The following is a 17,311-nucleotide window of genomic DNA, read 5'->3' as shown; positions in this document are numbered from 1 at the left end:
GCCCACTGCTCCCTCTTCTGCCTGCCCCCTGTTTATTTTGCTGAAAACTTTGCTCTTTCGGGAGTGGTGCTCAAGTCACACTGCCCAGTGGGCCCTGGGGGTGGGGTGGAGAAGCACCAACTGAACTGATGGTTCTAGACTCCCAGAGTCCCCTGCAGCCCCCTGCACTACCACCGGCAGCCCCCAGAGGCCTCTGTGTGTTCACAGTGAGCAAGCCTTTCTCCAAGGAACCTGGGCACGTTCATTCTGTGTGCTTAGAAGAGGGGGCCTGGAGTGCGCTTGATTATCTGCCAGTATTGCTGCCGAGGGACACCTGGGTCGGGGAAGGTGGCGCTCATGCCTTGTGAATTGCTCACATCTGTAACCCACTTGGAGTTCTCACATGGTTTCCTTCACCCTCACACATAACCTGTAAGGCAGGCTGGCCATACCGTCATCCTCATTTTACAGATGAGATGACTTAGAAGTCACCTGGCTCACTTGAGGACACAATCAGATGGTGGCGCCTCCGTCATCTGGCTCTAAGTTCAGTGCCCTTTGCCTTGGGCGACAGCTGCTCACAGGGCCACCAGCACAATGTGGAGCATTGGAGTCAACCAAGAGCATTGTCTGTTCGGTGACAATGATTTCAGAGTCTTCTTGGCCTGGAGCTTCATTTAAGATGAAATGTCTTGAGCAAGGTAATTATCATTATCGGCGTATTTAAAGTGCTTAAATATTTGAAGCCATGTCAAGTTTTTACAGCTCTCTAAATCAGAGACACAGTTACTCCAGGGCCAGGCCTCATAGGAATCCCAGCCCTTCTCGATAAGGAGCAGAGAGGACTGTTTCCTGTGATAAAGAGGGCTCCCTGCAGACAGTGGTCCCTCTGTCTGGAATGGCCCCAGCTCCTTTCTCTACACGTGAGCATATGTGTGTGCGTGCATGCATCTATCTTAAAATCCTTTGGCTTAGAAGTTTCCAGCACATTATGCTGCGTCTGAAGTTAGGCTGCTACACCTCCCATTGATGGTGTTCGATTAGGGACCTGAGAAGCTTTGAATTTTTATTGTTTATTAATAAAGATAAATTCTCAGTGTTAAAACGGTACTGATTTGGCTTTTTCAAGGAAGAAGGAAATGAAAATGATACATTCCCTAAGTCAAAGGGGATGGGCTGTGTCAGCATTTTTAGACAGCCCCTAAGTGGTGGGGGTGCTGGGAGAGGATATGTGAGCCTCTCACTTCTCTCTGCTGCCTTGGTGTTTGCTGGGGGGGACCCAGCAGAGGCAGAAAGCAAGCATAGCTGGGCATAGAGATTTTTTGACAGAAGGGCCCCACTTGCAGAACATCTACCCATGAGATGTGCAAAAAGACCCCTGCAAACCTCTTTGCTTATGAACTGAATATCTCTGAGCATGTGGAGGTTGGGGAGGGATAGCATAGTGGTTAGCAGTGCAGACCGTGGAGGCGCCCAAACATAGGTTCAAATCCTGGTGCTTCCACCTGCAAGCTGTGTAACGTTAGGACAGCAGTTGCACCATTCTGAACCCTGTCTCTAAAATGGGGCTCTTTAGACCTATCTTTCCATGTGTGCGCCGCTTAAGAGTGATAATGTATGTAAAGTCCTTGGCCTGGTGCCTGACGTGTTGTTAGCCACCTAATAAATGGCAAGAGGTAGACTCTGGTGCCCTGTGTTTGATGGCACTCTCTCTTTGTCACTCTAAGGTTGCTAGACTATTAGTCATTGAACATGACAAGTAAGGGCCATGCCTGAGGTCCCACAGCTCATGGAAGGTGGAGCTGGGATTCAGACCAAAGCCCCTCCTCCCCACCATTTGCTGCTGCTTCCCTGTTGCAGCGGAAGCAGCCTAGAAAGGCCCCCACCTCTAATGCAGAGTCCCCCCCTCCCCCAAGGGTCCTGCCCTGGTTAGCCAGCTGCAGGGCCTGTGTACAGGGCCCTGCCCCGGCCTTTCTGGAAAGAGCCCTGCCAGACACGGGACTCTACCAGCCTGCCAGCCTGCCTTCTCCCAGAGGCACTTCAGAGAGAGTCTCTGTTCCCCTGGGGACCCATTCAGGGTTGAGTCTGTCAGACGGGGGACCTGTTGCTATGTCTGGAAAACCCACTGATCCAGAGAGAGTGTGTTTGGGAAGTGAAAAGAGACAGGGAGCAGAGTCAGGTGACAGTGAGAGGTTCATCTCCGAGCTCTCATGAGACCCTTGCAGGCAGAAGGGTGATTCCGCCCTGCTGGGGGTTTCTCTCTCCCTCCTCCCTGCCAATCTCCCTGCCCAGCTCACGGAGCCGCCAAGCGCACGACCAGCCCGCTTGCTGGAGCAGCTGACTGGGCTGAGCGGCCGTTCATCTCTTGCTGCCTGGGGAAGGGAGATGCAGTGTCCCCCCGTGCTCAGTTGAGCTCAGCCTTGACAGCCGAGGAGCAAAGCCTGGGAGAAAATGGACCAGTAAGACCAGGGGCTCTGGAGCAGCCAAGGGTTTGTTTCCTGTCCTCTTACCCCCTTTCAGGACTGAGAAGATGGGAAGGCAGCCCGGGGCGGCCCAGTGTGGCCAGGTATCCCTGCGGGTGTCTCATGTCATGGTCCCCACGAGGTGTCTGGTTCCTGCTCTGCCTGCCTTGATTTTTTCTCAGAGATCATCTGGCTGTGGGGTTACAGACCTAGCAATTCCCCACCTCCTCAGAAGGGGGGAGAATATTTGAATAATTCTTGGAAACACGGTAGAGCTGCTCAAAGTCCACTAAATCAACATTGTAAATTGAGAGCGTTGGTCAAGTCTGTTTGTTCTTTGGTGGTGTATGATTGCAGATTCCCTGGCAAGCCTTGCTTGGGCACACTCACATTATTCACCAACTCTCCTCTGCCCAGAGCATTTGTACAATTCTGCCGTTCACTCCCCACTTACCTTGGGGCTGACCCCAAGGTCCCCACTCTGGGGGCCCATTGCTCATTCTCTAGGAAGAAGCAAGAAGCCCAGCATGTGGCAGGGCCTCCGGGTTATGCAGTAGCATGGGGGGCACTGAAGGGTGTTAGGGCGGTGCCCGCCACCCATCACTTACCTCTCGCACTGCCTGGTAGTAGTTACTATATGGAGTTAAAGCAATTCCACTTTATTAAAAAGGAAGTAATACTGTTGAACTGCTATTGGTCCTGGACAATTCAGTGTGAATTAATTAATTCGATGCTTTCCTGTGTGAGCACAGAGTGAGAGGGGTATGATGAAGGTTGGAAAGGGCATATGGTCACTGGTGCTGATGGAGAGAGAGCGAAGGAGGGGAGCCAATGGCGTCGAAGACATGTGGGACCCCTGCCTGGCCAGTTGTCTCTTATTTGTCTCAAAAAATTTTTAATGTAAACTTTTTCATGGAAGTCTATCAAACGTACCAAAAAGTGCACAAATCATCAGTGTACAGCTTTGAATTTTTATGAAGTGAACACACCTTTATATCCAGCAACCGGTTGAGAAACAGCACCCAGCTGTCCCTCTACACCCCCAGCCAATCACTATGACCCCCCCCCCCACTGTATCCACTGTCCCGACCCCCAGTGCCGTAGATAAGTTCTGCCTCTTTTTGAACTGTATGAACATGGAATCGTACGGTATGTGTCTTTTGTTCAATATTCTGTTTGTGGATTCATCCAGTTTGTTATAGTTAGTTCGTTTTCATTGCCGTGTTCCATTGTATGAATAGATTTCATATCACAATGTATCGATTCTATGGTTGATGGACATTTGGATGTCTGGTTTTTGACTCTCATGAATAGTGACGCCTTGAATATTCTTGGACATATCTTTCTTATTTCTCTTTTATGTCTCAGGTAAGATGGGGTTCTCCTGGAAACCCGCCTCTGACCTCCATCCCCAGAGGAGTGGGTGCCCCTTTCTTGGCTCCCCAAGACACTCTGTAGCACTCCAGGAGGGCAGGAATGTCAAACAGTGATATTTTCAGCTCCTACACCTATTTCTGGCACTAAGTAGGTGCTCAAAAGCATTGGTTGAGTGAATGAATGAACAGATCTTAACTACATCATAGTTTTATCTGGGGCTGATCTTGATACCTAAGAAAAGCAGCTTGGGGAGGCTGTCTTGGGCAGCCTTGGGGATAACTAGGATTCCTCCCTAGAGAGAGTGTTGCTCTCTGGGTTCTGGGCTCCACCTGGGTCCTGGGTGTCCCTGAGAATGGGGCTGGAGTCCAGGACCGTGGTCAGAGGTGTCTGGCAGGCAGATGTCTGGGGGTTTCGCTGAGTGCCCCCAGAGACCAAGGGGATGCAAAATGAGCTTCTGCCCCTTTGTGTCTCTGAGGACCTCGATGCCATAGGCCTCCCTGGACATAGGCATTTGGTAGCCAGCTGGGAGGGAGGACTCATGAAGAATAGAAGAGAAAGAGCAGATGCAGGAAGGAAGGGAAGAGAAAGCGAGGAGGCAATAGCGAGGGGAGACACATGAATATATCTTTTTCCTCTCCTTTCCAGAAGCTAGGCAAAGGGGAGAGCCAGACAGGCAGGGAACCGTGCTCTCGGGGGAAGTGAGCGTCCTCGTGTTTGGGCTGTATTGTTTTCACTAGCAAGTGACAAAGTGGAAGCAGGAACATGAGCCTGTTGGAAGGCAATGTCAGGGTGCCCTGGCGGGATGGTTTTTCTTTTTCCCCTGGCGCTCAGCAAATCCCTCTCACAGGCAGAGTGAGTAGCTTCCCGGGCTCTCCAGCTGAGCAGTGTTGATTGAGCAGGTTATTCTTTATTCGTACACCTTTTGCTGAGCCGCATAACAAATGTGCTGTAAATTTCAGTGCTTTCGAGAGAGCCTGATACATAAAACAGGACTACCTCCCCTATTATAACGGAGGCTGATCAAATGCCACATACATCAAAGCCATTTGGGGTGCAATTGCTGTGTTTCTGAAGTAAACATTACTTCTTAAAGAAGATCCACACTCAGAATAATTATTTCTTGGAGTGATCTGAGGCTGAAGCTGGTTTAATCTATTCATGTGGCTCAGCCCAGGTTTTTTCCTAGTGAAGCGTGCCAGAGTGCTTAAAGCCACACTGCAGAATGTTCCTTCTTTCTCCTGGGCCCCTTTGCCTACAGAACCGTGTTTCCCCTACCCCAACTTGTCTTGTTCCTAGTGGTGGCCCATCTTATGCATGCATTTTTATTAATTTAACAATTAGGTAGTCCTGATTATGTGCCAGACGCTCTTCTAAGCTCTTTAACAAATATTAACTCATTTAACCCTCACAACTCTATGAAGAGGCACTTATTTTTAACCCTATTTTCCAAATGAGGGAAACAAGGCACAGAGAAGTTAAATAACCTGTATGAGATCACACAACTAGTTGGTGGAGCTGGAATTTGTCCCCAAAGTCTATGTTCTTCATTGCCATGCTCTGCTGCCTCTCAATTATGTCTTCCAAAGTGGTGTGATTAGCAGAAGCCTGTCTTTTTCAGGAATTAGAAGTAACTTTCTGTGCCTTTATTAACATCATCCCTATCCAAGGTGGCCTGTTAACCTTAGAAGAGCAAAGAGTCAGCCCTGGGAAGGAAGTCTCAGTCTATGAAGCACACCTGCCCAAAGGCACAGCTGAATCCACAGCACCATGGACAGAGGTGGAAAGGGGAACTTGGAGCTCAGGCCTGGAACCCTCTGAGCTCTGGATGGAAGCATTCCAAGGGCCTGCTGGTTATTCTCTTCATCTTGCTAGATGCACACCCCACAGGTGCTCTTGTCATCTCTGGGCTCAGCATTCTTTTCTCCTGCTTTTTCCTTTCTCTGTTCTCCCTGGCAGGGAAGTTACCCCCACCCCGGTCTCTCCTCTGGTGGTCTCTGTGTCAGTAAGGACTGTCACTAACGACTACACGGTTGCTCAGTCTAGAAGCCTGAAAGTCACCCTTATTTCCCATTTCTTCATGATCCACATCTATCACCAGATCCTGTCAACTCTCCCTCCTAAGATGTCTCAAATGCAAACCCGCCTCTCCCTCCACGTCTTCTGCCTTAGTTCAAGTCACCCTGTCTCTTGCCAGGACTTCTTCAGTGCCTAGCCAACTGACCTCCCAGATTCTAGACTTAACCTCTCTAAGACTACTTTCGAATTGCAGACAGGGTGATCTTTCTGTAAGTAATTCTGATTACATAACCCCTTCACTTAAAACCCTTCAATGGCTCACATTACCATTAGAATAAAATTCAGACTTCCTTGCATGGCTGCCAAAGCCTTGATGACCGGGTCCTGTCTCCCTCCTGGCATCGTCTAGTGCTCTCTCTCTCTCTCTTTCTCTGTCCTGTCAGATCCCCAGAGATCCCTGTTTCCTCTTCCCTTCTGACCATGTTTGTGCTGTTTCCTCCCCCTTCCCGCTGCCTGACTCCAACTCATTCTTTTGGTTTTAATTTAAATGTTCTTTCACTAAGGAGTCCTCCCTGACCCCCCAAGCCTGGCTTGGGTGCTCCTTCCCAGTGTTCCCATGGCAACCAGGAAACACTTCCTGTATGATCACACCATGCACTTTGTATTTGAATTTGATGGCTCACCAGTGTGTTTATCCGTCTTGCATGTTGTCTTGTATCCCCGCTATTTAGTACAGAGCTGGTTTGTGGAAGATAGTAATAAAAAAAAAATTTTAATGAGTGGGTATTACCATGAAACGGGTGTTGACCCAGCACTCAGGAGACTCGAGTTTTAGGCTCTGCTCTGGCACAAACTCTTGACCTCGGTTAAGTCATTTTCCCTCTCTGAGCCTCATTTTCAGGTGTGTGAGGTGAGGAGCCTGTGCTAGGTGGTCTCCAAGGCCCCTTGCAGCTCTGAGATCCTGGGATCCGTCTTTGGCGCCAAGGGTTCGCTCTTCTGGCTGTCTTGACTTTCCAGGCCGTGAGGAGCCGCTCGCGCCCGGCTCCCTCTCAGGATCCAGTCCCTTCAGGATGTGCTGATATGCAGAGCTGGGCTCCCTGCCCTCTGCCGCGGCCAGCAGTGGCCTTGGGTTCTCCTTGTTTCCAGGACAAGAATGCTTTGAAATTCTCTGATGTCCTTCTTCTCACCTCATCTTGTTGGCTGTCAGAACATTGCAAATAGGAAGCTTCTAATGCTGCCTCTGCTCTGAACTGTCACAGTAATCAACAGGAAGGTATTGGATCTACATGCTCCTGAGGCTGCCCTTCCCCAGCAGAAATGCGAAACTCCCCTCCACAGAATGCCCATAGCCTGAGTCAGCACTGTGAGTGTTTAATCTGGGTACGCATTTAGCGTTCACATGTCTCTCATATTCAGCACATTTATTGAGCACCTACTGTATGGCAGGTGTTGTTCCAGGTGCTTTGGACACATAAAGAACAAAATAGACAAAATCTCTCTTCTCAGGGAGCTTACACTTAGCAAGTGTGTAGGGGCATATAAAGAAGTAAATGATATAATAAGCTAGGAGGTGATAGGTGCTATGGAAAGAAAGGAAGGAAAGCAGGGTGAGGAGGATAAAGGCCTCCTGAGACTTGGAAACTTAAGTCAAGGTCTGGAAGACGGGGAGGGCGTGTGCCGGCTCTTCTGGGGGAAGAGTGTTTGAGGCAAAGGGCAGAGCCCATGCACAGGCCCCAGGGTGGTGCTCGAGGAAGCACGAGGACCTGGTGTTACCTGTCAGAGCCCGATGCCCGGTGCATAGTAGGCCCGCCACTGGTATGTGTTAAAGGTTGGAGCACAGGATGCTGGGCCTGCTGCCAAATGGCCTGCAATTTATCAGAACAGTGCCATTTATTATATCTATGCTGTTCCCACGGGAGAAGCTGGCAGATCTGAGTCAGACAAAACTGTTTGCCTCCTGGCCCGTTGCTTATTAGCTTTGTGATCCTTGGCAAATTACTCTGCAGGAGGGCTCCGACTCGTCCTCGTAGGGTTGTTGGGGGACTTGACAAAGAAACCATATGGAAGCGGCTGACCCATCTGCACACGCCTGGTGCCCAGCGGGTCCCAATAATGTTAGTTCCCAGTACACCTTTCCCCTGGTCTTTGGACAAGACATTTATTTTCTCTGAGCCTCAGTTTCCTCTTCCAGAAAACAGAGTATAGTCATTCCTGTGCCACCTACTGCCTAGACTTTAATAACTATCAAGTCAAACAATGTAGATAATAGTGCTTTAAATATAGACCACAAGTTTCCGGGGGCAGGGGCTCCATGTGTATGTGTGTGCACACAAACGTGTGTGTGCATTTGTGTATATACACGTGTGTACAGTTCTGCAAGACGCAGGTCAGTTTTTTTATTATTCATAAATGCTTCAAGGACAAGGATACTGTGTTTTTGTGCGAGACCTTATGCCTCCAAGACCTTAGGTGCTAGTAAATCCTTGTTGAATGAATGAAATAGTGCTGATGAAAATGCTCTTTGCTGCATTAAATATGTGGATCAAAATCAGTAGAACTGTTTGCTTCCGGGTAGGAGGAATGTGGTGCCATTGTGAATTATATTGAGAATATATTTATTGAGGACCTAACTATGTGCCAGGCACTGAACAAAGCACTTTCTACTCATTTCTCATTTAAAACTGCCAACAGCCCTATCAGCCCTAAAATAGTACCTATCACTATTTTATAGATGAGGCGACGGAGGTGCAGAGGTTAATGTTTTGATCACAGCAAGTCAATGACAGAGCTGGGATTGGAACTCAGCCTTCCCTAGCTGATGCACTTGCCTGCTACTCTGATGGCTTCCTGAAATGTCACTGCCCCTTTTCATGGTCTGATCTCTCAGGACGAGGAAGAGGAAGGCCGTTCTTGCAGCCAGGCCAGGAGGAAAGTCCTGGCTGTAAAGTTACTTCTCAGGTCATCGGCAAACCTTCCCAGTAGAAAGGAGAAGGTGAAGGCGTTCCCTTTTCTTGCCTGCAGTAGACAACAAAGACGGCTGAAGGCGTGATTGCTTTCTTCTCTGTGCCTGAGTTTGTCCTTTTCCTTTTGGTCTCAGAGCATGTTAAGAACATGGTGGAGATGAGAGCCCTGGGCTTAATGTCTCCCTTTTAGATGCCTAAAACATGAGGATATATGTGTATGTATATGCACGTGTGGTATGTAGTATATGGTATGTGGTGTGTATGTGTGCGCGTGCGCGCGCATCTCCATCCTCCAAGACAAGCATCAATATCTCTTTCTGCAAAGCTCCCCTAACCATGCCTGGGTAGCACCGAGAGCGCTCTGCATAGTGCCATCACTGCCTTGTGCCTTGGCTGTGTGACTGCACTTCCCAGCCTGCATCTGGTGACTGATGTCTGTGCCTGTCTCCCCCTTGAAAGAATGTCTTGTGTCATATCAGCTTTCTTTCCACTTGCATGATGCCTAATAAATGCTTACTGAGTGTATAGATGAACAAATGAATGGTCTTCACGTCACCACTGTCTACATCAGCCTGGGTGAGCCCATTATCTCTCCCTGATTACTCATGTTGGGGGTTAACATCAAGGAGGCTGCCTTCCTGTAGGGTAGAGCACCTGGCCAGGGCCCACGGTGACGCTGGGCATCCTTGGCACCCAAGGTCATGTGTTAACACAGGCTGCATGGAGCCCACCCAGATGTTCTCCCTTCCTCTCAGATCTGTGGAGGTGCTGGGGTGGATGGCCCGCTGTGGTCGTCTGGAAGAGCCTTTCTTCTGTGGTTCTGCAGTGTTCCCCATCTGGCGCCTGCGTTCATGTCCCCTTGCCTGCTGGCTTCTCCTTGGGTTGATGTGGGGAAGGAAAGTGTGGGGAAGTTGCTCTTCCCTTGTTTAATGTGCTCCATGCCTGCTGTGTGCCCCTGTGCTCAAGTTCCGGGCAATTACCCTCCTGCCGGGTTTTGTTGCTGAGCACAGCAGGTGGGCCTTGTCTGCAATTCATTTGCACCATTAACGCTGGGTTAGCACTATAAGGGTGACCGATCTGCTCAGTGCCCCCAGCCCCAGATGCCACTCAAGAGCAGGATGTTAGGTTGGCTTTGGGGATCGAGGCATTTCAAAGCTCATCTTGATCTGTTGTCTCTACTTGAAAACAATGAGAAGCTTAATTTATTGGCAGTCACAGAGCACTCACAATCCACCTCACTAATGAGAAATCTGTACCCAAATACCAATCCCCCCAAATCACGGTGATTTGGCTCTGGACAATAATAGCAGTAATCACAATAACAGCTCTCAATAATCTCAACAACAGTGCAAGCATTGTGCACTTTCTATTTGCAGCCATACTGCTAAGATCGCAGCTAATCTTTGAAAGCAATCTTGTGAATATCTAACACTTTCTCCATTTTGTGGATGGGGAAACTGAGGTTTCGTAAGGGTAATCATTTGCCCAAGATCATAGCTAGTAAGTAGCAGAGCCCAGACTCAGGGAGCTCTGTCCAATGCAGATGCAAAACTTGTGCTGCTAACCACTGCCTTACACTGCCTTCCTCTGGGATGAATTAGGTGAAGTTTTGTGAATGGAGGTAGGGGCAGGGGAGAGATCTCCAACTTGCTGTCCTCATTATGTTTTTGCTGGCATTGATATTAAGATGAGTCACTGAGTGGGGGAATGATGAGTAGATTTAAAACATCCGCTATAGGTTCACTTTTATTAATTAATCAATCATACACTTATTGAGCTCCAACTAGGTGGAAAACATTGTCCTAGGTGTTTTATAGAAAACAAAGATAGATCATTCATCTGTTCAATAAATGTGAGAGATAGGGAGTCAGACATATATTCTAGAACAAAAGACAGGGAGTGAAATGTTGGGGTGGGGGTGGAGGAGGTAAGAGCTAACCAACCACAGAGATCTGACTTAGGAAAAAAACTTTCCTCACTTTCTGATCGCGTGTTATTAAAACATTTTTGGACATATAACATCCCCTTTGATCTTTGAAACAACCCTGTGAGTTGATAGGGCAAGTAGCGTTGTCTTCCATTTTATGGGAAACTAAGGGGCAGAGAGATTTGAGGACCTGACCACAGTCGTGCAGGGAGCAGGTGGCAAAGGCAGGTATGAACACAGGCCTCCTGACTCCAAGTCAAGACTCTTCTGCAGAGTGACTCCCATTAGAGCCCAGTGTGTGGGCTGGGCCCCATCCAGGCTTGGTCACACGTTTGATGTCCCATGTCCTGCTGAGGCTGGCTCTGGAGCTGCCTGGGGCTCTGCTTTCCTTGGAGATCCACAAAGTAAAAACTGCCCAATGCTTGGTGGCTCAGAAACTTTCCAGCTTATGGGCAAATCTACTGTTCAGGCAGTATGGGGTCAGTTCCCTTCAGGGATGGCTTCCTCCTCAATTGCAGTCCCCTCACCGGTGGCCAGGTGCCCATTAACCCGCCTTTCTGCTCTCCAGGCCATCTGGCACACCTTGGTCACGTCAAGTTCCTTAAAGCACAGCTCCAGTCCTGGCCCTCGCTTACCCAGAAACTTTCAATGGCTTTTTATTGCCTGGAAGATAAAGTCCAGGCTCCTTAACCTCAGCATTCGAGGCCTTCTTGAATCTGACCCCAACACTTCTCTCTCTCTCAGCCGCTCAGACACAACGTGCTCCTGCCACGTTGGTTTAGTCCCTGTCCTTCCAACACCTCTAGCTTTTCCCAGCGCGTACCTGGGAGGTCTCTTCCTACGCAGCACGTGCCTCAGGGCTCAGCGTGTGGCCCACGTCTTCCAAGAATCTCGCTCCAGCTGCCCGGGCCCAGGGATGCCTTTCTGGCTCTGTCTTCCCAGCTCTTCTTCCTCATCTGGTGACGAAGGCTGCCCTGCCTGTGAGTGCTGCCTCGTCACTGTCACGCGTCAGGAGTTCACGGGTGTGTTGCTTTCCTTTTACTGTTCACACAAGGACATCACACTTTTCCAGGAAGCTCCTCGAGGGCAGACAGCATGTCTGAGAGCTCTGACAGCCCATTAGTGCCCAGCACAGAGCTGGACGGGCCCAGAGTGTATGGGGACGCTGGCGCAGTGCTGTGGAGTTGCCAGGAGCGGGGAGGTGTGCCCGGCTCCACCCAAGTGGCAGCCCCGTTGGCGGAGGTGCAGCACCTATAGCCTTTCTCTCCCCTTCTGGCAGCTGAAGCTGGGCTCTGTGGGTTATGTGCCCCTTCACCAAGGTCCCTGTTGGGGGGGGGGAGGGTGTTGAGTGCAGGGACAACCCCTTGCGGAACTAAGGAAGTCAAGTATTTCCCCAAGGTGGCCCTGAGACTGTGCAAGGGGAGGTGTAAAGCCTTCAGCCCCTGGACTTCAACCCGCAGATTCGCCTGGCTCTGCCTGTGGTTTCTGTGGTGTCTCCAGGCCGCAGTAGGGGAAAAGTGATGGGCTTTGACAGGCTGGGTGAGAGCTACACTCTCTTCCATGGCCTGTGACAAATGCAGAAACCCAGGGCTGCTCCTGGAGAGGGTGCCCTCTGCATCCCTGACCCCCTCAGAGACTACCTGAACATTGCGGTCCCCTCCAGGGTCCCTTCTTCCGAGGGAGGGCCTTCCTCTAGCCCAAGGTCTGAGATTCAGAGCTGGCTGGTGGGAGGTAGGGGGTGCTCAGAGGTAAGCACTGTGGCCGCAGGTACTCAGGGGGGCGGTAGCTGTGGAGGGAGCAAGAGAGGAGTGGGTGTGAGGTTAGACTGTGTGGCCCTGGAGCACACTCCGGGGTCAGCTTTGAGCAGCAGCTCGGCTCAGGCTCTCCTGGCAGCCAGAGGACCTGGGCCAGGGACGAGTGTCCAGAGAGGCTGTGAGGGACCTTGGCAGGCCCAGCAGTCACTGAGCACTTGAACCTGAGGTGTTATTAGCTTCACTGTACTGAGGAGCGGACCCAGGCTCAGGGGGTTCAGTAACGTGCCCAGATCTTGGAGCCAGTTGTTGAGAGAGCCGGGATTCTTTATTGTTTTTTAAATTATTAACTAGATTTTTTAATTGAAAAAGCAATCCAACCTCTTAGTTTAAAATGCAAACAGTAGAGAACACTTTAGAATGAAAAGCAAGTCTCCTTCCTACCCCTGACTACAGTTCTAGAACCCTCTCTCCAGGGTCAGTTGGCCAGCAGCAGTGTCTGTTCTCTGCTCCTCACAGAGCCCGGTGCCAGGCCTTCCCTCAGTGAATGGAGCTGCATGGCAGGAAGGGGTGGAATGGACCCTGCGTGTGCTCTCAGGCAATTCCCAGAGATTGTGCCAAGCTTGGATGACACCAGTAGAAGTACGTTGCTTTGCATTTTGAAGGGGACACTGCTTATTTTGTTGTGGACTTTTATTTTACAATATCTGGTTTTCCTATCCTCCTTACCACCCCCCACCCCCGCCCTCCTAGGAGTGCTGAGGGGGCCAGAAGTGCTGAGGGGGCTGGTCCTGGGCTTCCCCCAGGAATGCATGCACCTAGGGATAGCTGCCTTCTCACCTGCTCTGGCTAGGACTTAAAAAAAAAGACAGGGTCTTACTTTCTGTCGGTGGTGTCTGAGACACAGAAAAGGCCAATGTGTACGTGAAATGACCCTGGACAGGACAGACACAGTGAGGTCTCCACTTGAGTGTGGTGACGCTGGGCCAAGGGACAGGAGCTCCATGTCTGCCCTGGCAGCTCTTGGGTCAGGACTTGCTTCTCTATCGCTCACATCAGTGAGAGCACTTTCCTCTGGCTTTGACCTCAGTGCAGCTGGAGATTGTCTGCGTACCATCATCCGTGAATCTATAATAACCCATCCCTGGCTTCAGATGGTTACGTTCTGATGTGTCTCCCTCCCCCATCACACACCTCTCACCGCCATCCTCCTCTTCTCCAGGCTGCGTAGCCCAGCCCTCCCCAGATCTCTTCACGGAAGGTTGCCATGTACACAGCCTCATTCCAAGGCACAGACGAGCTTCTTCACGACAGCCCCTCTCCTCCCACACTCATGGACAGAGCCCGAGCAGGGGAGGGAGGGCTGTATTTATCTGGAAGTAGTTAAAATGCTGTCCTTAAAAGCAGTTTCTCTCTGCACTTTCCCCCCCTGCTCACTCTCTATTCCTCTGTGGACACTCCTGCGAGGTCTCTCTGCTCTGAATGTGTTAGAAACGGCTCCAGCACTGGGCTATTTTATTTCAAAGCCTCGGCTCACGTGGTCTCTGCTAGGAGCTTGGCTCCCTCAGGGCCCAGACTGGTGGCCTCAGATAAATGCCAGGGACATTTTTCACCATCCGGAGCCCTTCATATCTGACTCTGTGGTCCTCTTCCCATCCCTGCCTCGGCCGGCTGGCTGCGACCAGTGATTAACTCTCCATCTTCTCACCTCTAACCACCTCCTTTGTTGTGGAAAGCAGATTTGGATGCTGTGGCCACCTCACCTTGTCTGTGGAGGATGCTGGGTCCAGTACGAGGTTCATGGGGGTAATTAGTTTAGGTGCAGAGCCTTATCCTGGGCCTAGGGACAGAGAGAGACTGGGGACTCCTAATGACAGAGTCTGGACATAAACACAACAGATACACAGAGAAGACGCTCTTGGCTTCCCAGTCTCATGGACTCCATGCCATTTTCAAAACTCACCATACTGCATCCCACCAGAGGCCTCTGGATCTCGTCCGTGTTGTCTCTTCTGTCTGGGATCTCCTTCTCCCGGCTCACCCCTGCCCCCTTCAAAGGACCTGGCCAACTCAACCATTTTGTCCTCAGGGAAGCCTTCCCTACCTGCCACATGAGGTCCCCATGCCGTACCCTCTGTAGCCTCCTGTACTTTTCCTTCACCATCTGTAATTATGGCCTCCAACTACCTGGATACAGGGTTAATATCTCCTCCCTAGCCTGTAAGCCCTACAAGGACAGGGACTGTATCCCAGGGCCTGGACACTGCCTGCCACACAGTAGACACTCAATAGAAATATTTGTTGAATGAATAAAGTACAAATCATGTAGCTGTATTAAGTATACTTCTATGCTTTGGCCAGTGTAGGGTAAAGGAACAACAAACACCATTTTGCTTAGAAAGCACTTCGCCCATCTGCAAAGTAATTATCCACCCGTTATCTCATGGATGCTCTTAGCAACCCTGTAAGGTAGACAGTGGGAGTGTAATGTCCCCATTTTACCGAAGAGGAAATGGAAGCCCTGAGAGGGTAAGAGATGGGTCCAAGGTCACACAGCTCTCCACCTTCAATCCCTGGTTTTTCTCCTATGCCAGGCTGAGTCTGAGGGAAGAAGGAGGACTGAATTCTTCAGGGAAAGCTTCTGGGATGGGGTTGACTTGGAGCAGCATTTTGGAGGTGAAAGGACTGTGGATTAATACTAGCAAGAGCTGTGGGAGGCCGTCTTGTTGGGAGACGATGTGGATGCTGTCCAGGGTGCCTGTGGACAAGGGCTGGAAGGAAGCCTTGAGTGGGGGTAGAGAGAGGAAAGAAAGGACATTCACATTTACTAATTGCATTACACATAAAATCTCTTGGAACAGCTTTTCAAGGGAGGCCTCGTCACCCACGGTTTATAGTTGTGGAAATAAAGCTCTCAGAGGTTAAGTAACCAGCTTGAGGACGCATAGTGGCAGCTGGAATTGGAAGCCAGGGACGTCTTGGTCTGGCCCCTGGGAGGGGACATTGTTTAGAGGTGGATGGAGGGCTTCAGCCTGAAATCTACAGGATTTCAGGGAGGTAGGGGAAAAAAGACTGGGGATTCCTCACGTTTTTCTCTTTAGTGCTCAGGAATTGGGACCAGCTTCCCTGATCATGTGTCCTGAGTGCTAGCAGGTCCTTGCAGTTGCTGTGCTCCCTGGATATCCTCCCCTGAAGTCAGGCCGGGGCTGGGCCAGCCGCTGCTCTTCAGTTCATCCTAATGAGTCAGACCTGGTCTAGCTCCCAAGCCGATGCCAAGCCACCCCGGCTAACCTGCCATATTGTAACTTATCACAAACTCCTGGGAGCATCTCCTGATGGTAAATCTTAAAAGTTGAGCACACCTGGACTGGTCATTTTGCCAAAGGACACTCCCAGACTCTTTCTTCTGTTGCTTGCTCTGCTGATTTGCCAAAATGTGCAGATGGGCCCTAGATCCACTTGCATTTCGCTTGTCTTCTTCAACATCATGATAATCATTATAATCACATTCTAACATTCCTTAAGTACCAACTGTGTGCCAGCTTCTGGGATACATAGAGAGGGCAAGTGTAGAGAGCAGTGGGTAAGAACAGGGTCCTGGAGCCGATGGCCTGGTTCCTCCACTGACCAGCTGAGTGACCTTGGCAAGTCTAACTCAACCTCTCCACCTTTGGGTTACATGTCTCCAAGTGGGGAGAATGAGAGTCTGCCTCACAGGGCTCTCCTCAGGAGCAATGAGTCTGAAATAGTACTTTGCATGTGGTAAGTAAATATTCAGTAAATGCTATTTGTTGTCATAAAGTACAGTTCCCAGAATTTCAGAGCTTAAAAGAACCTGAGAGATCATCTAGTCTAATTCTCTCATTTTACAGAATGAGAAAGTGAGGCTCAAAGAGATGTCTCCCAGAGCTGGTGACCTCCCAGGTCCCTGCCTCCCAGGACAGGGCCTACGTCTTGGCATCACGCTACTGGTTACTGGGGAGACAGGAGACTTACTCATGTTGCCCAACTGTATCAGGTCACAAAGGTTGATTCTTGAAGGAGGCCACAGGGCCTGGCGTGGCACCACTCCCCTGCCCTGGCCACCCCACCACCCTGTACACTGCGTCCACGCTTCTGGCTGCTGCTGGAGTTTCTCCCAGCTGGAGACGTCAGAACAGCAGAGAAGCCCCCCGTCCATTTGTCTTGAGGACCCTGGAGCGTCATGAGGAGTAATCAAGATCTTGTTGCCCACAGCCGAGAGAAAACCTGTAATTAATCTGGCAGCCCCTCTGATTTCCTCTGTCCTCCTCGCTGCCAAACGTTGTCTGTCAGACTCCTCTCTGACCCACCCTGGAAAATCACGATTAATGATGTAATAGCCCTGTGAGGATGGGAGAGAGACCAGTGGAGGGACTGCTGACAAGTCAGGAGAGGAGAGGCCATTTAGCACAACTGGGCCCAGGAGTCCAGGCGGTGTGTTCACCGCCTGATGCGGTGAGCGGTCGGCAGGCTGTGCCCGTCTGTGTGTGTTAACCAGTGCTGATTGGGAATCAGCAAACTTGACCGAGCTTCTACTCTGTAGCGGCACCGCAGCAAGTGTGTCAGGAGGTTATGTGCCTGAAAGAGAGGTTCCCCTGCCTTCCCGAGCTTATAGTCTAGTTAGAGAGGGCATATAATAAGTGCAAAGTTAACCATTCATTCATGCACTCATTCACTCATGCATTTGTCCATGTTTATTCCTAGCTGCATCGCACCAGGCGCTGTTCTGGGTGTAGGAGGTGTAGCAGTGAAGAAGCCCTGCCCTGGTGGAGCTTCCATTCAAAATACAAGCACGGAAGAGGGGGTCAGAGACAT

The sequence above is a fragment of the Diceros bicornis genome, chromosome 7 (assembly GCF_020826845.1).
Source record: "Diceros bicornis minor isolate mBicDic1 chromosome 7, mDicBic1.mat.cur, whole genome shotgun sequence".
In the NCBI taxonomy this organism is placed as follows: Eukaryota; Metazoa; Chordata; class Mammalia; order Perissodactyla; family Rhinocerotidae; genus Diceros; species Diceros bicornis.
Note: the sequence above shows the minus strand (reverse complement) of the source record.